Raw genomic sequence first — 24,365 nt, forward strand, 5'->3', positions numbered from 1 at the left:
GACACACACACACAGGAGAGAGACAGAGACAGAGAGGAGAGAGAGTCACACACACACAGGAGAGAGACAGAAAGAGAGAGAAAGAAGAGAGAGAGACACACACACAGGAGAGAGACAGAGACAGAGAGGAGAGAGAGTCACACACACACACAGGAGAGAGACAGAGACAGAGAGAAGAGAGAGAGTCACACACACAAAGGAGTGATATATAAAGAGGGAGAGAGGGATAGAGATGGATAAGTTAGAACCAATTGTTTTAAGGAACCAAAAGTGTTTTTATAAGTCAGCACAAGTGATACCCTACCCTACCACCCTGTGGGATACTGAACCAGCACATCATTGAAATATCATCATTCAATTGCCGTCATTGTATAGGCAACATATTCTTGGAAGGCGGAAATTTTTCAGCACATCCAATGGTAATGAATTTAAAGAGTAAAACATGTTAATTTACAAGTTGACCCTTGTACATCCCAAACAGAATAACAAATAGGTCACATTTTCTCCTCTAGTGCTCCCTGGCTTCAGGAGAAAATCAAATCCAATTCATCTGAAACTGTGCTGCTCTCTCTGCCTCCGCCAGGTCCCAACAAATACACTACAGGGGTTGTGTGCTCAGTGAATAAAATGTGAATAAATATCATATGAAAGAAAGAGGGAAAAAAAGATAAGAAAACTGTTGATTGCTGCTCCTTGATTCATATTCACGCTGCAAGGCCATCGCTCTCAGACGACTGATCTTAAACAGATTCCCTGCCGCTCGTCTCGCCGCATGACCGGCGCTCCCATCAGCGTATTTTCTGTGTCATGTATCAAAGCTGGGTGGTAAATACGAACCCCCCTGGCCGTTCGCTGGTTGGCTCCTGTAATCTCAGCGCTGCTCGTTCGCTACCTTAGCAAGCGATAGGTTGGGCGGGCACGCGTCAGGTAGGCAGGCAGACCCGTTGTGCGTCCCAAATGGCACCCTATTCCCTTTATAGTGCCCGTTAGTTATGGTCAAAAGTAGTGATATATATAGGGAGCAGGGTGCCATTTGGGACGTAGCCCCAGGCAGGTGCTGTGGCGGTGAATCACTGGGAGCAGGCTCTATACATCAGGGGGACATAGCCTGTCAGAGCGTGAATGGGTTTTGTCATGAATGAATAACTACCACAAATGTGGTGGGCTGCGGTTGCGGGCGGGCCCGGGCTGGGAAGTGAGAGCTTTACCCTGCTAAGCCTTTTCATCTTCTCTGATCCACACCCCGGGGCACTGGGAAATATAAACAGCATCTTCTCTTCTTCAGGAGGGAAGGAAGGAAGACAAAGGGATGGGATGACAGAGGAGAGAGAGAGAGAGCGAGGGAGATATACATATATATTGTAACAGGAAGTGTTGGGTTGTTAATCTAACAGTAGGAATGTGACAGACACTGTAGGCTACTTGAGGGAGAGTGCAAGTGTGCTTGACTAATAGTGAATGCGTAGTCTGAGTGTACTGTGTAGTGTACAGTGTGTTGTCCCTTCTGGCCATATAGTGCATGCTCAAACACAGCTGTTCCTTTACAGAAGGGACTTTATTTCATACAGAAGAGATTCTTAAAGGGTTAAAGGGTCGAATTCATCGGTATGTTGACCTATCTGTGTGTTAAAAAGCTTGTGCTCTGTCACACTCCCAATTTCACATCTTCATTGGTTGTCGCACTCTACAGTAACAATGTCTTCTACTTCTATTTCTTCCTTTTTTACTTTGTTACCAAAGGGATGCCACACACGTGTGTACTTTTCCTCACTACCCAAAATGTCCTCCTGCTGCTTTCCCATCTGCCCTGCAATATTCTCTCTCTCTCTCTCTCTCTCTCTCTCCCTCTCTCTCTTCTCTCTCTCTCATGGCAGGTGGTGTTCTGAGCCATCTAGAATGGCAATCAATGGATTCAAGGTCTAGAGCACCAGGCAACTGGAGAGATTAGCACAAGTATCACACTTTCAGGCTTCCGCTTATCTCCCTGACCTTCTAACCTTCATGGTCTGGTCACGTGGACACACACATGCGCACACACAAACACACACAAGGATCTTCTGACCTCCTGACAACAAGCTCCCCCCCACACGTCTAACTACTGCCTGTCCTTTCTCCTCTCCCCTCCTCTCTCTCTTCTCTCCTCTGTCTGTCTCCTCTGCTGTAAACCAGCTGATTTATGTATTTACAGGGACACGGAAGAATGAAAAACCTTATTAGGTGTCATGATATTCATTGTACATGATCAAGGTTAAGGCATGAGTTTTAACATGGGCCTGCTGCAGCAGCATAAAATGATGGGGGTGTGTGGGTGGGGTGAGGAGGGGTGTTGGGGGTGTGTGGGTGGGGTGGGGAGGATAGTTGGGGGGATGTGGGTGGGGTGGGGAGGGGAGGGGAGTTGGGGGTGTGTGGGTGGGGTAGGGAGGATAGTTGGGGGTGTGTGGGTGGGGAGGGGTGTTGGGGGTGTGTGGGTGGGGTGGGGAGGGAAGTTGAGGGTGTGTGGGTGGGGCGGGGATGGGAGGGGAGTTGGGGGTGTGTGGGTGGGGTGGGGAGGGGAGGGGAGTTGGGGGTGTGTGGGTGGGGAGGGGAGGGGAGTTGGGGGTGTATGGGTGGGGTGGGGAGGGGAGGGAAGTTGGGGGTGTGTGGGTGGGGCGGGGAGGGGAGGGGAGTTGGGGGTGTGTGGGTGGGGTGGGGAGGGGTGTTGGGGGTGTGTGGGTGGGGTGGGGAGGGGAGGGAAGTTGAGGGTGTGTGGGTGGGGTGGGGAGGGGAGTTGGGGGTGTGTGGGTGGGGTGGGGAGCGGAGTTGGGGGTGTGTGGGTGGGGTGGGGAGGGGAGTTGGGGGTGTGTGGGTGGGGTGGGGAGGGGAGGGGAGTTGGGGGTGTGTGGGTGGGGTAGGGAGGGGAGTTGGGGGTGTGTGGGTGGGGTGGGGAGGGGAGGGGAGTTGGGGGTGTGTGGGTGGGGTGGGGAGGGGAGGGGAGTTGGGGGTGTATGGGTGGGCGGGGAGGGGAGTTGGGGGTGTGTGGGTGGGGAGGGGAGTTGGGGGTGTGTGGGTGGGGTGGGGAGGGGAGGGGAGTTGGGGGTGTATGGGTGGGCGGGGAGGGGCGTTGGGGGTGTGTGGGTGGGGTGGGGAGGGGAGTTGGGGGTGTGTGGGTGGGGTGGGGAGGGGAGTTGGGGGTGTGTGGGTGGGGCGGGGAGGGGAGGGGAGTTGGGGGTGTGTGGGTGGGGTGGGGAGGGGAGTTGGGGGTGTGTGGGTTGGGTGGGGGGAGGGGAGTTGGGGGTGTGTGGGTGGGGGGGGGAGGGGAGTTGGGGGTGTGTGGGTGGGGGTGGGGTGGGGAGGGGAGTTGGGGGTGTGTGGGTGGGGTAGGGAGGGAAGTTGGGGGTGTGTGGGTGGGGTGAGGAGGGGAGGGGAGTTGGGGGTGTGTGGGTGGGGTAGGGAGGGAAGTTGGGGGTGTGTGGGTGGGGTGGGGAGGGGAGTTGGGGGTGTGTGGGTGGGGTGGGGAGGGGAGTTGGGGGTGTGTGGGTGGGGCGGGGGGGGGGGGGGAGTTGGGGGTGTGTGGGTGGGGTGGGGAGGGGAGTTGGGGGTGTGTGGGTTGGGTGGGGGGAGGGGAGTTGGGGGTGTGTGGGTGGGGTGGGGAGGGGAGTTGGGGGTGTGTGGGTGGGGTGGGGTGGGGAGGGGAGTTGGGGGTGTGTGGGTGGGGTAGGGAGGGAAGTTGGGGGTGTGTGGGTGGGGTGAGGAGGGGAGGGGAGTTGGGGGTGTGTGGGTGGGGTAGGGAGGGAAGTTGGGGGTGTGTGGGTGGGGTGGGGAGGGGAGGGGAGGGGAGTTGGGGGTGTGTGGGTGGGGTAGGGAGGGGAGTTGGGGGTGTGTGGGTGGGGTGGGGAGGGGAGTTGGGGGTGTGTGGGTGGGGTAGGGAGGATAGTTGGGGGTGTGTGGGTGGGGTGGGGAGGGGAGTTGGGGGTGTGTGGGTGGGGTGGGGAGGGAAGTTGAGGGTGTGTGGGTGGGGTGGGGAGGGGAGTTGGGGGTGTGTGGGTGGGGTGGGGAGCGGAGTTGGGGGTGTGTGGGTGGGGTGGGGTGGGGAGGGGAGTTGGGGGTGTGTGGGTGGGGTAGGGAGGGGAGTTGGGGGTGTGTGGGTGGGGTGGGGAGGGGAGTTGGGGGTGTGTGGGTGGGGCGGGGAGGGGAGTTGGGGGTGTGTGGGTGGGGTGGGGAGGGGAGGGGAGTTGGGGGTGTGTGGGTGGGTGGGGTGGGGAGGGGAGGGGAGTTGGGGGTGTGTGGGTGGGGAGGGGAGTTGGGGGTGTGTGGGTTGGGTGAGGAGGGGAGTTGGGGGTGTGTGGGTGGGGTGGGGAGGGGAGTTGGGGGTGTGTGGGTGGGGTGGGGAGGGGAGTTGGGGGTGTGTGGGTGGGGTGGGGAGGGAAGTTGAGGGTGTGTGGGTGGGGTGGGGAGGGAAGTTGAGGGTGTGTGGGTGGGGAGGGGAGTTGGGGGTGTGTGGGTGGGGTGAGGAGGGGAGTTGGGGGTGTGTGGGTGGGGTGGCGAGGGGAGGGGAGTTGGGGGTGTGTGGGTGGGGTAGGGAGGGGAGTTGGGGGTGTGTGGGTGGGGTGGGGTGGGGAGGGGAGGGGAGTTGGGGGTGTGTGGGTGGGGTAGGGAGGGGAGTTGGGGGTGTGTGGGTGGGGTAGGGAGGGGAGTTGGGGGTGTGTGGGTGGGGTGGGGTGGGGAGGGGAGGGGAGGGGAGTTGGGGGTGTGTGGGTGGGTGGGGTAGGGAGGGGAGTTGGGGGCGTGTGCGTGGTATGTGTGTGTTTGTGCAGAACAAAATGTGTGTGCGTGTGTATGTGTGTGTATGCGAGTGGGTACATGTGTGGGTACATGCATGCTTGTGGAGGATATAATGTGTTCGTTTGGGTGTGTTAAGGCACGTGTGAAAAGTACTTTACAAACTATGTAGTTGTTTAGATCTATCCAATCTCATGTTGAATTATTATTTCATAAACTTCATTTGTACCTTATTATGCTTTTATGAGGCATCTGACGAGGCATCTGATACCATACTATATCCAGTACAATACAACACACACACACAGAGCCCTATGGGCCCTGGTCAAAGTAGTGCACAACAAAGGGAATAGGCAGCCATTTGGGCATGCATCCTGGGTTAGTCTGTTATCTCTTAGGGGTGTTTACTGGCCGTTCATCACCATAATGGGAACAGCCCTCTACTAAATAACTATTCCTTTCTCAACACTATCCCAAATTGCACTCTATTTCCTACATAGTGCTCTACTCTTTACCAAGGTCCTATGGGCCCTGTTCTCAACCTATTCCCTTTATAGTGCACTACTTTTGACCGTAGCCCAAAATGCACCCTATTCCCTATAGTGCATTACTTTTTGCACTATGTAGGGAATAGGGTTCAATTTGGGACTCAATCTACGCTCTCTATTGGCTCAACGGCGGTGTGGGCGGAGCTTCCAGGCAGGGCGCCAAGGGGGTGGGATGACCAATCTGTCAACTCTGTTTGAGAGGTCCATTCACAACCCACTGTGCACCAGGGTGGGAGCAGGGTGGTTGAGAAATGGGCTTGATGACAAATGAAGATCGTTAATACCATACTGTGGTGCAGATGTGCTGTTCTACCATACACTTTAAGCCTCAGAAGTGTAACAGATAACCAATAGGTAGGTACTAAACTGTCACTGTGTGGTACTCTTCCCGCACCATTTCTATACCCCCTAGTCATAGTCTAGTCAGACATCTGTATGCAGTAGGCTCCACACGGTGAGGCATGTCTCTGAATGGGCCCCATAGAGCAGCTTTACTTCATTCACTATTTCCAGTCTATGACTGAGTCATCCAGGCTTACTCACCACTACCATGTCAGGCGACTGTACCCTGCAGAAGTACGGTCCCATCCCACATCCCATAGTCCCTTGTCCCCCACCCAGCCCTTCACGTGATTGGCTATTGACTAGGGCCATGAAAAGAGTGCACTTTGGGTAATGTCACACGGTCGTGTTTTATTGATGTGTGACGATGCATTCATTCAGTCGCTCTGTTTGAGACGAAGACACAATCCGCTCGGTGGTAAACACAGATTTAATGGTCCCTGGCTTGTGTTCCTTGTCTCACAGTAACAGCTAGCACCGACAGCTAGTGGCCTGCCTGGGAACATGGCATGTATAAGAAATGAACAACAAGGACAAGTCAGGCACGGGAATCACTGAGAGGGAAAAAGAAGTAGAGCACAGTGAATGTCTCAAATTAGATTTAGATGGCAAAGGGATGACTAGTGTACTAAGTCAAGCTTCAGTTCCTTGGCGTGCATATCACCAAGTCCCTGAAATGGTCCCAGCAGAAGGTGCCAGTGGTGGAAAAAGTACCCAATTGTCATACTTGTACATTATTTTCATTAGGAATGTAGTGGAGTAAAAGTAAATGTCAAAATATAAATAGTAAAGTATAGATACACAAAAAAACTACTTAAGTAGTACTATAAAGTATTTTTACTTACAGTAAATACTTTACACCACTGCCAAAGACATGCTAACCTCTCACCATTACAACAGCCAAGGTTAGCTTTTTTGTGGGGTTATGATATTTATGTCTCTGTAACTTTCTCACTCATCATTATTCGCAATTCATTCAAGACTATCCGTAATCATGGTAGCATCCACAATAATGTAGAAGTGTTTCGAAACATATTCATTTCTTATCTACAATAAAAGTGATTGTGAATAAAAGTGATTGTGACAAAATGACAACACATTATTTACCATTCATTTCTATTGGGCACAAAATCATCTGAAACACAACCAAAACAAACAGAAAATGCATCCAACAAGTTTGTATAGTCCCAAGATTGATGTAATCATTGCGTGCCAGGAATATTGGACCAAATACTGTATATATACAGTACCAGTCAAAAGTTTGGACACTAACTCATTCAAGGGTTTTAGTTCATTTGTACTATTTTCTACATTGTAGAATAATAGTGAAGACATCAAAACTATTAAATAACACATATGGCATCATGTAGTAACCAAAAAAGTGTTAAACAAATCAAAATATATTTTATATTTGAGATTCTTCAAAGTAGACACTCTTCGCCTTGATGACAGCTTTGCACTCTTGAAGGAAAAAAGGAAACCGCACACTGTTCTTGATAGTATCACTGATATTTAATAAGCTTACGTATCGGCCTAACGGCCTTCGTCAGAGCTTTTGTGAATTTTCTGAAAACAGCACCTCTATGTAGACCTAGCCCCACCCACATCCGTTCCACGTATGGAAAGGAGTTGGAGGCAAAGGAAAAATAAATAAGTGCTACCAAACATAACAATATGCATTTCACAAATATACTGCTCAAAAAAATAAAGGGAACACTTAAACAACTCATCCTAGATCTGAATGAAAGAAATAATCTTATTAAATACTTTTTTCTTTACATAGTTGAAAGTGCTGACAACAAAATCACACAAAAATAATCAATGGAAATCCAATTTATCAACCCATGGAGGTCTGGATTTGGAGTCACACTCAAAATGAAAGTGGAAAACCACACTACAGGCTGATCCAACTTTGATGTAATGTCCTTAAAACAAGTCAAAATGAGGCTCAGTAGTGTGTGTGGCCTCCACGTGCCTGTATGACCTCCCTACAACGCCTGGGCATGCTCCTGATGAGGTGGCGGATGGTCTCCTGAGGGATCTCCTCCCAGACCTGGACTAAAGCATCCGCCATCTCCTGGACAGTCTGTGGTGCAACTTGGCGTTGGTGGATGGAGCGAGACATGATGTCCCAGATGTGCTCAATTGGACTCAGGTCTGGGGAACGGGCGGGCCAGTCCATAGCATCAATGCCTTCCTCTTGCAGGAACGGCTGACACACTCCAGCCACATGAGGTCTAGCATTGTCTTGCATTAGGAGGAACCCAGGGCCAACCACACCAGCATATGGTCTCACAAGGGGTCTGAGGATCTCATCTCGGTACCTAATGGCAGTCAGACTACGTCTGGCGAGCACATGGAGGGCTGTGCGGCCCCCCAAAGAAATGCCACCCCACACCATGACTGACCCACCGCCAAACCGGTCATGCTGGAGGATGTTGCAGGCAGCAGAACGTTCTCCACGGTGTCTCCAGACTCTGTCACGTCTGTCACGTGCTCAGTGTGAACCTGCTTTCATCTGTGAAGAGCACAGGGCGCCAGTGGCGAATTTGCCAATCTTGGTGTTCTCTGGCAAATGCCAAACATCCTGCACGGTGTTGGGCTGTAAGCACAACCCCCACCTGTGGACGTCGGGCCCTCATACCACTCTCATGGAGTCTGTTTCTGACCGTTTGAGCAGACACATGCACATTTGTGGCCTGCTGGAGGTCATTTTGCAGGGCTCTGGCAGTGCTTCTCCTGCTCCTCCTTGCACAAAGGCGGAGATAGCGGTCCTGCTGCTGGGTTGTTGCCCTCCTACGGCCTCCTCCACGTCTCCTGATGTACTGGCCTGTCTCCTGGTAGCGCCTCCATGCTCTGGACACTACGCTGACAGACACAGCAATCCTTCTTGCCACAGCTCGCATTAATGTGCCATCCTGGATGAGCTGCACTACCTGAGCCACTTTTGTGGGTTGTAGACTCCGTCTCATGCTACCACTAGAGTGAAAGCACCGCCAGCATTCAAAAGTGACCAAAACATCAGCCAGGAAGCATAGGAACTGAGAAGTGGTCTGTGGTCCCCACCTGCAGAACCACTCCTTTATTGGGGGTGTCTTGCTAATTGCCTATAATTTCCATCTGTTGTCTATTTTCATTTGCACAACAGCATGTGAAATTTATTGTCAATCAGTGTTGCTTCCTAAGTGGACAGTTTGATTTCACAGAAGTGTGATTGACTTGGAGTTACATTGTGTTGTTTAAGTGTTCCCTTTATTTTTTTGAGCAGTGTATTACAAAAGTGTATAGACAAGACGCACCGAACACGTCCATAAAATCACAACGAGGACATAGCAAGTTTTCATTAATCATTGGGTACATCATACGAAAAAACAAAGTAATCTTAAATAGGAACATATTTTAAATTCACAACATAACATACATAGGCATTTCATCATTAAGTCCTTTAGGAAATAATGTCTGGAGGGTGAAAATCCAAAAACATTCTCTTTTGCTCAGAGTATTATTAATATCACCTCCCCTGTCTGATATCTTCACTTTCTCTACACCACAAAATCTAAAGGTAGAAATGTCATGCTTTAGGTCATTAAAATGTACTGCGACTGGATAATCCCTGTCGTTTCTCCTGATTGAACTTTTATGTTCACTAATTCTCTGTTTGAGAGAGCGGGAGGTTTTACCGACATAGCAGAGCCCACATGGACATTTAATAATGTAAATAACATGGGTGGTGGTACAAGTGATGATATCGTTAATTTAAAACCGTTTTCCTGTGTGGGGGTGGCAGAAATATTCACACTTCATCATATTGTTGCACTGTGCGCATCCTCTACATTTATAGCTACCATTTGGTAGAGGGCGTAAAAGAGCCTGGCTGATTTTCTTTCGTGGCTGGCAGTTGGCATGAACCAATTTATCGCGTAAATTGCGACCTCTCCTATACACAATGAGTGGTGGATTCTTAAATTCAGCCGGCAAAGCTGGGTCCGATGATAAAATATGCCAGTGTTTCTTAACCACACCTCCCACTTTTCGCGAATTCAAAGTATATGTGGTTGTGAACATAACGGAGTGTTCTTTTGCTTTAGCGGGTCTTTTTTGTAACAATTCATCTCGTGTTTTTCACAATGCCAAATGAAGAACTTCATCCACACATTGTGGCGAATAGCCTCTTCTTAGAAACCTAGTGCGCATCTCCGCTGCTTTTTCTAGATAATCATCATTGGAGTAGCATATACGGCGCAGTCTGAAAAACTGGCTTCTAGGAAGTCCTCTTTTTAATGGCTCAGGATGGAAGCTGTCCCCCTGTAATAGAGTATTTCTGTCTGTTTCTTTTCTATACAGAGTTGTAAACAGGGTTCCATTTGATTTCTCAATCCACATATCGAGGTAATGAACGCGTTGAGTGTCACTACGCTTTGCACTCTTGGCATTCTCTTAACCAGCTTCATGAGGAATGCTTTTCCACCAGTCTTGAAGGAGTTCCCACATATGCTGAGCACTTGTTGGCTGCTTTTCCTTCACTCTGCGGGCCAACTCATTCCAAGCCATCTCAATTAGGTGATTGTGGAGGCCAGGTCATCTGATGCAGCACTCCATCACTCTTCTTCTTGGTCAAGTAGCCCTTACACAGCCTGGAGGTGTGTAAGGGCTGTTGAAAAACAAATGATAGTCCCACTAAGCGCAAACCAGATGGGATGGCGTATCTCTGCAGAATGCTATGGTAGCCATGCTGGTTAAGTGTGCCTTGAATTCTAAATAAATCACTGACAGTTTCACCAGCAAAGCACCCCACACCATCACACCTCCTTAATGCTTCACAGTGGGAACCACACATACGGAGATCATCCGTTCACCTACTCTGCGTCTCACAAAGACACAGCAGTTGGATCCAAATATCTCAAATTTGGACTCATCAGACCAAAGGACAGATTTCCACCCATCAAATGTCCATTGCTCGTGTTTCTTGGCCCAAGCAAGTCCCTTCTTCTTATTGGAGTCCTTTAGTGGTGGTTTCTTTGCAGCATTTTGACCATGAAGGCCTGATTCATGCAGTCTCCTCTGAACAGTTGATGTTGAGATGTGTCTGTTACTTGAACTCTGAAGCATTTATTTGGGCTGCAATCTGAGGTGCAGTTAACTCTAATGAACTTATCCTCTGTAGCAGAAGTAACTATGGGTCTTCCTTTCCTGTGGCGGTCCTCATGAGAGATAGTTTCATCATAGCCCTTGATGGTTTTTGAGACTGCACTTCAAGAAACTTTAAAAGTTCTTCAAAGTTTCTGGATTGACTGACCTTCATGTCTTAAAGTAATGATGGACTGTAATTTCTCTTTGCTTATTTGAGCTGTTCTTGCCATAATATGGACTTGGTATTTTACCAAAATAGGGCTATCTTCTGTATACCAACCCTACCTTGTCACAACACAACTGATTGCCTCAAATGCATTAACGAAAGAAATTCCACAAATTAACTTTTAACAAGGCACACCTAATAAGTGAAATGCATTCCAGGTGACTACCTCATGAAGCTGGTTGAGAGAATGCAAAGATTGTGCAAAGCTTTAATCAAGGCAAAGGGTGGCTACTTTGAAGAATCTCAAATATAAAATATATTTTGTTTTACACTTTTTTGGTTACTGAACTCAGCAAAAAAGAAATGTCCCTTTTTCAGGACCCTGTCTTTCAAAGATAATTCGTAAAAATCCAAATAACTAAACAGATCTTCATTGTAAAGGGTTTAAATACTGTTTCCCATGCTTGTTCAATGAAATAAACAATGAAACAATGAAACAATTAATGAACATGCACCTGTGGAACGGTCGTTAAGACATTAACAGCTTACAGACGGTAGGCAATTAAGGTCACAGTTATGAAAACTTGGGACACTAAAGAGGCCTTTCTACTGACTATAGAAAACACCAAAAGAAAGATGCCCAGGGTCCCTGCTCATCTGCGTGAACGTGCCTTAGGCATGCTGCAAGGAGGCATGAGGATTGCAGATGTGGCAAGGGCAATAATTTGCAATGTCCGTACCGTGAGACACCTAAGACAGCACTACAGGGAGACAGGACAGACAGCTGATCGTCCTCGCAGTGGCAGACCACGTGTAACAACACCTGCACAAGATCAGTACATCCGAACATCACACCTGCGGGACAGGCACAGGATGGTAACAACAACTGCCCGAGTTACACCAGGAATGCACAATCCCTCCATCAGTGCTCAGACTGTCCGCAATAGGCTGAGAGAGGCTGGACTGAGGGCTTGTAGGCTTGTTGTAAGGCAGGTCCTCACCAGACATCACCAGCAACAACGTCACTTATGGGCACAAACCCACCGTCGCTGGACCAGAAAGGACTGGCAAAAAGTGCTCTTCACTGACTAATCGTGGTTTTGTCTCACCAGGGGCAATGGTCGGATTCGTGTTTATCTTCGAAGGAATGAGAGTTACACCGAGGCCTGTACTCTGGAGCGGGATCTATTTGGAGGTGGAGGGTCCGTCATGGTCTGGGGCGGTGTGTCACAGCATCATCGGACTGAGCTTGTTGTCATTGCAGGCAATCTCAACGCTGTGGTTACAGGGAAGACATCCTCCTCCCTCATGTGGTACCCTTCCTGCAGGCTCATCTTGACATGACCCTCCAGCATGACAATGCCACCAGCCATACTGCTCGTTCTGTGTATGATTTCCTGCAAGACAGGAATGTCAGTGTTCTGCCATGGCCAGCGAAGAGCCCGGATCTCAATCCCATTGAGCATGTCTGGGACCTGTTGGTTTGGAGGGTGAGGGCTAGGGCCATTCCCCCCAGAAAGGTCCAGGAACTAGCAGGTGCCTTGGTGGAAGATTGGAGTAATATCTCACAGCAAGAACTGGCAAATCTGGTGCAGTCCATGAGGAGGAGATGCACTGCAGTATTTAATGCAGCTGGTGGCCACACCAGATACTGACTGTTACTTTTGATTTTGACCCCCCCCCCCCCTTTTCAGGGACACATTATTCAATTTATGTTAGTCACATATCTGTGGAACTTGTTCAGTTTATGTCTCAGTTGTTGTTATGTTCATAAAAATATTTACACATGTTAAGTTTGCTGAAAATTAACACAGTTGACAGTGAGAGGACGTTTCCTTTTTTGCTGAGTTTACATGATATCCATATGTGTTATTTCATAGTTTTGTCTTCACTATTATTCTACAATGTAAAAATAGCAAAAATAAAGAAAAACCCTTACTATATATATATATATATATATATATATATATATAGTATGTACTTGCGTGTGTGAATGAGTGCCTACAGTAAATGCATGCTAAATGGCAGTTTTTCTGAATGGTTTCGGGGCTGCATACAGTATATTTATTTATTTTTAATTTTATTTCACCTTTATTTAACCAGGTAGGCCAGTTGAGAACAAGTTCTAATTTACAACTGCTATCTGGCCAAGATAAAGCAAAGCGGTGCGACAAAAACAACAACACAGTTACACATAAACAAACGTACAGTCAATAACAGAAAATAAAAGAAAAATAGAAAAATCTATGTACAATGTGTGCAAATGTAGAAGAGTAGGGAGGTAGGCAATAAATAGGCCATAGAGGCAAAAATAATTACAATTTAGCATTAATACTGGAGTGGTAGATGTGCAGATGATGATGTGCAAGTAGAGATACTGTGGTGCAAAAGAGCAAGAGGGTAAGTAATAATATGGTGATGATGTAGTCGGGTGTGCTATTTACAGATTGGCTGTGTACAGGTACAGTGATCGGTAAGCTGCTCTGACAGCTGATGCTAAAGTTAGAGAGGGAGATATAAGACTCCAGCTTCAGAGATTTTTGCAATTCGTTCCAGTTATTGGCAGCAGAGAACAGGAAGGAAGGCGGCCAAAGGAAATTGTTCGCTTTGAGGATGACCAGTGAAATGTACCTGCTGTTGCTATGGTGACCAGTGAGCTGAGATAAGGCGGGGCTTTACCTAGCATAGACTTATAGATGACCTGGAGCCAGTGGGCTTGGCAACGGATATGTAGTGAGGGCCAGCCAACGAGAGCGTACTGGTCGCAGTGGTGGGTAGTATATGGGGCTTTGGTGATAAAACGGATGGCACTACTCAGCACTACATCCAGTTTGCTGAGTAGAGTGTTGGGGGCTATTTTGTAAATAGTCAAAGATCGGTAGGATAGTCCATTTTATGAGGGTATGTTTGGCAGCATGAGTGAAGGAGGCTTTGTTGCAAAATAGGAAACCGATTCTAGATTTAATTTTGGATTGGAGATGCTTAATGTGAGTCTGGAAGGAGAGTTTACAGTCAGTCTAACCAGACACCTAGGTATTTGTAGTTGTCCACATATTCTAGGTCAGAACCGTCCAGAGTGGTGATGCTAGGAAGGGGGCGGGCAGCAATTTGTTGAAGAGCATGCACTTAGTTTACTAGCATTTAAAAGCAGTTTGAGGCCACGGAAGGAGTGTTGTATGGCGTTGAAGCTCGTTTGGAGGTTTGTTAGCACAGTGTCCAAAGAAGGGCCAGATGTATACAGAATGGTGTCGTCTGCGTAGAGGTGGATCAGAGAATCACCAGCAGCAAGAGCGACATCATTGATATATACAAAGAAAATAGTCGGCCCAAGAATTGAACCTTGTGGTACCCCCATAGAGACTGCCAGAGGTCCGGACAACAGGCCCCCCGATTTGACACACTGAACTCTATCTGAGAAGTAGTTGGTGAACCAGGCGAGGCAGTCATTTGAGAAGCCAAGGCTATTGAGTCTGCCAATAAGAATGCAGTGATTGACAAAGTCGAAAGCCTTGGCCAGGTCAATGAAGACGGCTACACTGTACTGTCTTTTATCGATGGCGGTTATGATATTGTTTAGGACCTTGACCGTGGCTGAGGTGCACCCATGACCAGTTCGGAAACCAGATTGCATAGTGGAGAAGGTACGGTGGGATTCTAAATGGTCTGTGATCTGTTTGATAACTAACAGGGCAGGATGGTTACAGGTCTATAACAGTTTGGGTCTAGAGTGTCACCAGCTTTGAAGAGGGGGATGATCGCGGCAGCTTTCCAATCTTTGGGGATCTCAGACAATAGAAAAGAGCGGTTGAATAGGCTAGTAATAGGGGTTGCAACAATTTCGGCAGATCATTTTAGAAAGGGAGGGTCCAGATCGTCTAGCCCAGCTGATTTGTAGGGATCCAGATTTTGCAGTTCTTTCAGAACATCAGCTGTCTGGATTTGGAGTAGGGGTAGCCATGTGAAAAGCATGGCCAGCCATGGAAAAATGCTTATTGAAATAATCGATCATCATAGATTTATCGGTGGTGACAGTATTTCCTAGACTCAGTGCAGTGGGTAGCTGGGGAGGAGGTGCTCTTATTCTCCATGGACTTTACAGTGTCCCAAAACTTTTTGGAATTAGTGCTACAGGAAGCAAATTTCTGTTAGAAACAGCTAGCCTTAGCTTTCCTAGCTGACTGTGTATATTGGTTCCTGACTTTCCTGAAAAGTTGCATATCGCGGGGGCTACTCGATGCTAATGCAGAACGCCACAGGATGTTTTTGTGCTGGTCAAGGGCAGTCAAGTCTGGGGTGAACCAAGGGCTATATCTGTTCTTAGTTCAAAAAATTTAGAAAGGGGCATGCTTATTTAAGATGGAGAGGAAAGCACTTTTGAAGAGCAACCAGGCATCCTCTACTGACGGGATGAGGTCAATATCCTTCCAGGATACCCGGGCCAGGTCAATTAGAAAGGCCTGTTCACTGAAGTGTTTTAGGGAGCATTTGACAGTGATGAGGGGTGGTCGTTTGACCGCAGACCCATTACGGACGCAGGCAATGAGGCAGTGATCGCTGAGATCCTGGTTGAAGACAGCAGAGGGCAAGTTGGCCAGGATGATATCTAAGAGGGTGCCCATGGTTATGGATTTAGGGTTGTACCTGGTAGGTTCCATGATAATTTGTGTGAGATTGAGGGCATCTAGCTTAGATTGTAGGATGGCCGGGGTGTTAAGCATGTCCCAGTTTAGGTCACCTAACAGTACGAACTCTGAAGCTAGATGGGGGGCGATCATTTTACATATGGTGTCCAGGGAACAACTGGGGGCAGAAGGGGGTCTATAACAAGCGGCAAAGGTGAGAGACTTAATACTTTATCCAAGTGTTTAGTATTTCACACTGAGGAACTTTACTCTCTCCCCTCTTAACCATAGCGTCTAGATCAGATTAGATAAACGGCTAGTAGAAAAGAGAGCCGCTAGGTTTTGACAGACCAGTGAAGTAACATCTCTCCAAGCAGCGTTGTGCAAGGCAGGCAGCATTTTGAAAGGAGTGTAATTTCATTTCGTGTGTAAATATCTGTTTGATGTCAGGGAGTGTAGAAGCACAGAAAGCAGGGCTGACAGCTCTCTGACAGTTAATTACGCTTCCTTGTGTGGTTCACAGGTGATGAGGGTTCTGAGTTCCCAGTACACACCACCGCAATCACCAACGTACACACACACACACACACACACACACACACACACACACACACACACACACACACACACACACACACACACACACACACACACACACACACACACACAACCTATAGTACATTGGCCTGTAGAACCAGTCAGAGGAGGGAGACTGCTGCTCAGAGGACAGAGGAGAACTGGAGTAGAAGGTAGAAGCTACTGTATGGCTGAGGAGGATTCAACAGATTGTATGTTATGATAATAATAATAATTTGCCAAAAGTATAAAGCACTTTTCAGGATTTCCTAATTTCTCCGTCTTTAAAGGACATACAGTGAGGGAAAAAAGTATTTGATCCCCTGCTGATTTTGTACGTTTGCCCACTGACAAAGAAATGATCAGTCTATAATTTTAATGGTAGGTTTATTTGAACAGTGAGAGACAGAATAACAACAAAAAAATCCAGAAAAACACGTCAAAAATGTTCTAAACTGATTTGCATTTTAATGAGGGAAATAAGTATTTGACCCCCTCTCAAAGAAAGATTTCTGGCTCCCAGGTGTCTTTTATACAGGTAACGAGCTGAGATTAGGTGCACACTCTTAAAGGGAGTGCTCCTAATCTCAGTTTGTTACCTGTATAAAAGACACCTGTCCACAGAAGCAATCAATCAATCATATTCCAAACTCTCCACCATGGCCAAGACCAAAGAGCTCTCCAAGGATGCTCTCGATGGACGGGGCCATGTACCGTCAAATCTTGGATGAGAACCTCTTTCCCTCAGCCAGGGCATTGAAAATGGGTCGTGGATGGGTATTCCAGCATGACAATGACCCAAAACACACGGCCAAGGCAATAAAGTAGTGGCTCAAGAAGAAGCACATTAAGATCCTGGAGTGGCCTAGCCAGTCTCCAGACCTTAATCCCATAGAAAATCGGTGGAGGGAGTTGAAGGTTCAAGTTGCCTAACGTTAGCCTCGAAACCTTAATGACTTGGAGAAGATCTGCAAAGAGGAGTGGGACAAAATCCCTCCTGAGATGTGTGCAAACCTGGTGGCCAACTACAAGAAACGTCTGACAAGGGTTTTGCCACCAAGTACTAAGTCATGTTTTGCAGAGGGGTCAAATACTTATTTCCCTGCCGTCATGTACCTTTGCCCTACCTCTGGATTTACCGACCTCTGCTTGACCTGACCCTGAGCCTGCCTGCCATCCTGTACCTCCCTCCCACTTCTCTGGACTATTGACCCCTGCCTGCCTTGACCTGTCTCTTTGCCTGCTCCTTTGGAATTATTAAACTATTGGTTATCCGACAAGGTTTGCATCTGGGTCTTACCTTCATACCTGATAAAAGGCTGCCATTGGGGACACAGATAATGTTGTTCATTGCTCTTGATTTGGCTGGGCTTCACTAGCTAATTGTCTCTGCTAATCTGCTGTTGTCCAAGCTACAAAATAGCTTTTTAAAGCCTGTGAATTCACGTTGCTAACCGGTAGACAGTGTAGACAGTGTGTGCTGACAATGTGAACGAGAGCTACAAATATATGTTATCTGAAAGCTTCCCCTTCTATTCAAAGCAGCAAACTAAGCTAGGAAAAGGATTGTCTGGCTTTGAAAAGGCGTGAAAGCGTATGCAGGGAAACTTGTAAGTGTTGAGATATGTCCCAATTGGGACTCATGTGCCCTGGTCAAAAGTAGTGCACTATATGGTGAATAGAGTGCCATTTGGTAAGCGTCCTTGGCAAAAACAGAATGTCAATAGGCAGAAGTAGGAATGTGTTCACTAATTAGAAAACTCTTCAAAGGGCATATGACACTGAGGACTGCATTCCAAATAGCACCCTATTCCTTATGGGTCTTGGTCAAAAGTAGTGCCCTAAGTGAACAGGGTGACATTTAAGATTTAGCCCAAGTTTTTTTAGTATCCTTTAACAACATAGCATTCACACTTCAGGAGTCAGCAGGCTGGTGTCTCCACTCTATAAGTAAATTATTACTTCATTATTTCAATTTACTCGGATAGGGAGGCGTAATTGCATATAGCTTGTATCACTATTGCAAAACTAGTTTTCCAACTCATGTCTCCCCCCTTCATTCATAACCTTTCCACCTGAAATGATGGTGGTGGTGATGTTATCCAATCCAAGGGCGTACTGGATCTCCACCCTCCCGCTCGCTCACCCCACAGCTCTACCCCCTAAAATACATGTATCTCCTAGATCTATCCCCCAGTGTCAACCTCTGTAATGAGTTTTACATATCTCACAATGAAAAATATTCCAAATGCTGAGAGACTCTTTGAAGTTAAAGTGCAGGGAGTTCTTTAATGTGTTCGCAAATGAGCTCACAAATCTGGGAGGCACCAGTCCAGCGTCAGGGAGGTGATGGAGGGGAGATGCCAGAGATGTGTTATTTAGGCTGCTAGGGAGTATCGCATCATGTGTGTCCGAAATGGCACCCTATTCACTATGGGCTTTGGTCACTAAATAGTGAATAGGGTGCCATTTGGGACACATCCATTGCATCCATTTACTACATGATATGATTATGTATCAGGGACATGTGACTGACTGGGGGACACACATTTATTAAAATAATTCCATATATCTTAGTAGACTCAAATACACTCCCATGCATTTAACCCAGAAATTTGAAAATAGTATTTGAAATAAGTATTTGAAAATACTTTAAAATACAATTTGGTCAACTATTTGGTTCTTCCAGTAACCATTCAAATACTCAAATAAAAGTACTTGTTTCGGGCTGTGTATTTGAAAATAGTCAAATACACAGAAAAAAGTATTTAAATAACAAATACTAAAATAAACATGTATTTGAACCCAGGTCTGATGTAGTTCACTACTTTATATAAAGTGAATAGGGTGCCATTTAGAATGGAACCTTACTGTCATGGTGACAGGTATTGTGGGAATTTAGCTAATGGGCTGTGCAGTCTGAAAGTCTGTTCAAACAGACACACAGACACACACACCACGCTTCTCTCATTTGGAGAGCAGGGAATTACAGCCCCAAAGTTAACTCAGAGAGTACTTGAAAAAGGTCTCTGAAGGAATCATCGACATAATACACATGCAGCGTTACAATAGTTTGTGCTTCAGTTATCTTTCCTACAATGAACTTCTGGGGTGTGTCACAATATTATCTCCTTTCTCCTGAAATTGCACTTGTGCACTATTTCCAAAACATCTAAAACATTGGATTGGTGGAGGCATGGGCTAGTCAGAGCTTCCACCCTATTTCTTACAGTGCATTCGGAAAGTATTCAGGCCCCTTGAATTTTTCCACATTTTGTTACGTTACAGCCTTATTCTAGAATTGATTCAATCGTTTCCCCCCCATAATCAATCTACACACAATAATGACAAAGCAAAAACACGTTTTTAGATTTTTTTGCAAAAAACTGAAATATCACATTTACATAAGTACTCAGACCATTTCTTCAGTAATTTGTTGAAGCACCTTTGGATTACAGCCTCGATTCTTCTTGTGTATGACGCTACAAGCTTGGCACACCTGTATTTGTGGAGTTTCTCCCATTATTCTCTGCAGATCCTCTCAAGCTCTGTAACGTTAGATGGGGAGCGTTCCCACTCAAGGACATTCAGAGATAATTTTTAGGTCTCTCCAGAGATGTTTGATCGGGTTCTAGTCCGGGCTCTGGCTGGGCCACTGAAGGACATTCAGAGACAATTCTTAGGTCTCTCCAGAGATGTTGAATCGGGTTCAAGTCTGGGCACTCAAGGACATTCACAGACTTGTCCCGAAGCCACTCCTGCATTGTCTTGGCTGTGTGCTTCCGGTCATTGTCTGGTTGGAAGGTGAACCTTCACCCCAAGTCTGAGGTCCTGAGCGCTCTGGAGCAGGTTTTCATCAAGGATCTCTCTGTACTTTTCTCCGTTCATCTTTGCCTCGATCCTAACTAGTCTCCCAGTCCCTGCCGCTGAAAAACATCCCCACAGCATGATGCTGCCACCACCATGCTTCACCGTAGGGATGGTGCCAGGTTTCCTCCAGACGTGATGCTTGGCATTCAGGCGAAAGGGTTCAATCTTGGTTTCATCAGACCAGATCATCTTGTTTCTCATGGTCTGAGTCCTTTAGGTGCCTTTTAGCAAACTCCAAGTGGGCTGTCATGTGCCTTTTACTGAGGAGTGGCTGCCGTCTGGCCACTTTACTATAAAGGCCTGATTGGTGGAGTGCTGCAGAGGTAGTTGTCCTACTGGCAGCTTCTCCCATCTCCACAGAGGAACTTTAGAGTTCTGTCAGAGTGACCATTGGGTTCTTGGTCCCCTCTCTGACCAAGGCCCTTCTACCTCAATTGCTCAGTTTGGCCGGGCGGCCAGCTCTAGGAAGAGTCTTGGTTGTTCCAAACTTCTTCCATTTAAGAATGATGGAGGCCACTGTGTTCTTGGGGACCTTCAGTGCTGCATACATGTTCTGGTACCCTTCCCCAGATCTGTGCCTCGACACAATCCTGTCTCGGAGCTCTACGGACAATTCCTTCAACCTCAAGGCTTGGATTTTGCTCTGACATGCACTGTCAACTGTGGGACCTTATACAGACAGGTGTGTGCCTTTCCAGATCATGTCCAATCAATTTAATTTACTACAGGTGGACTCCAAGTTGTAGAAATATCTCAAGGATGATCAATGGAAACAATATACACCTGAGCTCAATTTCGAGTCTCATAGCAAAGGTCTGAATACTTATTTAAATAAGGTATTTCTGTTTTCGCTTTGTCATTATGGGGAATTGTGTGTAGATTGCTGATGAAAAAATAAATGCTCAATTTAAGAATAAGGCTGTAACGTAACAAAATTTGGAGAAAGTCAAGGAGTCTGAATACTTTCCGAAGGCACTGTATACCAGTCATTTCCTTTTCATATCAGTGAATGGAAGTGAACTGATGCCCACTTTGGGAGGAAGAAGAGATCATTGAGACATATGCACTCTATTCTCAGACCAACGTCCTCGTCCCCTCTGTGTCCATATCCTGCCTTGTAATCCAACATCCACTGGAACTCCTGCTTTAGTGGGTCTCCTGAGCACGCGCCCAAAGTTTGCTGGGCACTTTCTGGATAAAAGAGGACCCCAGTTAGAGAGATGAAGGAAAAAGAGGAGAGTTTTACTGTACAACCCAATCATAGTCTGTTTCCCAAATGGCACCCTATTCCCTACATAGTGCACTACTTTTGACCAGAGTAGTGGACTAAGTTGGGCACTATATAGGACATATGGTTCCATTAGGGACGTGCCCTATTCCCTTTTCCTCCCAGTTAGAAAATCACTGGAAAGGCCTCTTCATCTCTTCAAAGCCCTGTGCATGTCTAACATCGTGAAAAATTAATAAGATTCATTTCAAATAGAGATGAGGTTGTTTTTCCTTCCCTTTTCAATCCTCAGTCTATTTCAGCCTCTCCGTGTTCCAACAGGGACCTCTTCAGAGGGATGGAGCTCTGGTAATTCTGTGTCCCAATTGGCACCTTATTCCCTGTATAGTGTACCTCTTTTGCACTACTCTGGTCAAAAGTAGTGCACTATATAGGGAATAGGGTGCCATTTGGGATGCACACATTCAGCCCCTCTGTGTACCAATAGGGACCTCTCCTTCAGAGAGAGATGAAGCTGGGATAATTGAAGATGGTGCTAATAATCCTCTCTCCCTGTTCAATGTGATAGTCAGGGACAGATAGGCTGCTCTGCCATGATGGTAGAAATGTCTGAGGTGACTCCTGGGTGTTTGCACGCTTTTTTCTTGCGCTTTTTTCCCACTAGAGATAATGGTATGGAGAGAGGGATAAAGAGAGAGGGATGGAGAGAGAAGGGTATAGAGAGAGAGATATAGAGAGAGGGGTATATAGAGAGGGGTATATAGAGAGGGATGTAGAGAGAGTGATATATGGAAAGGAATGTAGAGAGAGGGATATATAGAAAGAGACATATATATATATAGAGGGATATAGAGAGAAGGGTATAGAGAGAGGGATATAGAGAGAAGGGTATAGAGAGAGGGATAGAGAGAGAGGGGTTTAGAGAGAGGGGTATAGAAAGATGATATAGAAAGAGGGATATAGAGAGAGGGATATATAGAGAGGGATGTAGAGAGATGGATGTTTACATTTTTTTTTCAACTTTATTTAACCAGGTAGGTTAGTTGAGAACAAGTTCTCATTTACAACTGCAACCTGGCCAAGATAAAGCAAAGCACAGAGATACACATGGAATAAACAAACATACAGTCAATAATACAATAGAAAAAGTCTACACACAGTGTGTGCAGATGAGATAGGATAAGGGGTATAGAGAGAGAGGGATATAGAGAGAGGGATATATAGAGAGGGATGTAGAGAGAGGGATATATAGAGAGGGATGTAGAGAGAGGGATATATAGAGCGGGATATATATAGAGAGGGATGTAGAGAGAGGGATATATAGATAGGGACATAGAGAGAAGGGTATAGAGTGAGGGAAATAGAGAGAGGGATGTAGAGAGAGGGATATAGAGAGGGATGTAGAGAGAGGGATATATAGAGAGGGATGTAGAGAGAGGGATATATAGAGAGGGATGTAGAGAGAGGGATATATAGAGCGGGATATATAGAGAGGGATGTAGAGAGAGGGATATATAGATAGGGACATAGAGAGAAGGGTATAGAGTGAGGGAAATAGAGAGAGGGATGTAGAGAGAGGGATATATAGAGAGGGATGTAGATAGAGGGATATAGAGAGGGATGTAGAGAGAGGGATGTTGAGAGATATAGAGAGAGGGATATATAGAGAGGGATGTAGAGAGAGGGATATATAGAGAGGGATGTAGAGAGAGGGATATATAGAGAGGGATGTAGAGAGAGGGATATATAGAGAGGGATGTAGAGAGAGGGATATATAGAGAGGGATGTAGAGAGATGGATATAGAGAGGGATGTAGAGAGAAGGATATATAGAGAGGGATGTAGAGAGAGGGATATATAGAGAGGGATGTAGAGAGAGGGATGTTGAGAGAGGGATAGATAGAAAGGGATATAGAGAGAGGGATTTATAGATAGGGACATAGAGAGAAGGGTATAGAGAGATGGATATAGAGAGGGATGTAGAGAGAGGGATATATAGAGAGGGATGTAGAGAGAGGGATATATAGAGCGGGATATATAGAGAGGGATGTAGAGAGGGATATATAGAGCGGGATATATAGAGAGGGACGTAGAGAGGAATAGAGAGAGAGGGGAATAGAGAGAAGGGTATAGAGAGAATTGTATAGAGAGAGGGGTATAGAGAGAATGGTATAGAGAGAGGTGTATAGAGAGAATGGTATAGAGAGAGGGGTATTGAGAGAGGGCTATAGAGAGAGGGGTATAGAGAGAGGGCTATAGAGAGAGGGCTATAGAGAGAGGGCTATAGAGAGAGGGCTATAGAGAGAGGGGTATAGAGAGGGCTATAGAGAGGGCTATAGAGAGAGAGGTATAGAGAGAGGGGTATAGAGAGAGGGGTATAGAGAGAATGGTATAGAGAGAATGGTATATAGAGGAGAGAATGGTATAGAGAGAATGGTGTATAGAGAGAGGGTTATAGAGAGAATGGTATAGAGAGAATGGTATAGAGAGAGGTGTATAGAAAGAACGATAGAGGTGACTCTCTGACCATAGGATATCTGTCTTTAACGTCTAATTGTCCACCATGATGGTCCATTACATCCTTTCTTATTTTAAATCAAGTGTATAGATATTCAATCCAGAGCAACTTTCATTCCTTCACTATCTTTCCATCATAGTCCTTTATATGGTCTCATCATATTTACAAGGGTTCTAACAAAGCATTCAACTGAATAGGTAATTAGCAATTAACATAAAAACCACATACTACAGCAGGAAAACCTAGGGTGCGTTCCAAATGGCATCCTACTCCACTTATACTGCCCAACTTGACCAGGGCCCATAAGGCTCTGAGCAAAAGTATTGCACTGTATAGGGAATGGCCAATTGGAAGGCACCCTTAGTCTCTAAAAAGAGGAAAAGCAACAATAGGTCTTCACCAACACCTGGACTCTGGAGGTAGAGACTAACAAGCCCGTTAACACCTTATCTGGATAGTCTATCTGTAGATGCTCTACCGACTATCAGTAACATTTCAACTATCTGCTAACCCTAACCCTTATTCTAAATTTAACCTTAACTGTAACCTTATCAAACAGTTGCTTATCAACAAATAGTTTATGATTGTCATTGTATCAGACCCTCAAC

The sequence above is a fragment of the Salmo trutta genome, chromosome 24, assembly GCF_901001165.1.
Source record: "Salmo trutta chromosome 24, fSalTru1.1, whole genome shotgun sequence".
Taxonomy (NCBI): Eukaryota; Metazoa; Chordata; class Actinopteri; order Salmoniformes; family Salmonidae; genus Salmo; species Salmo trutta.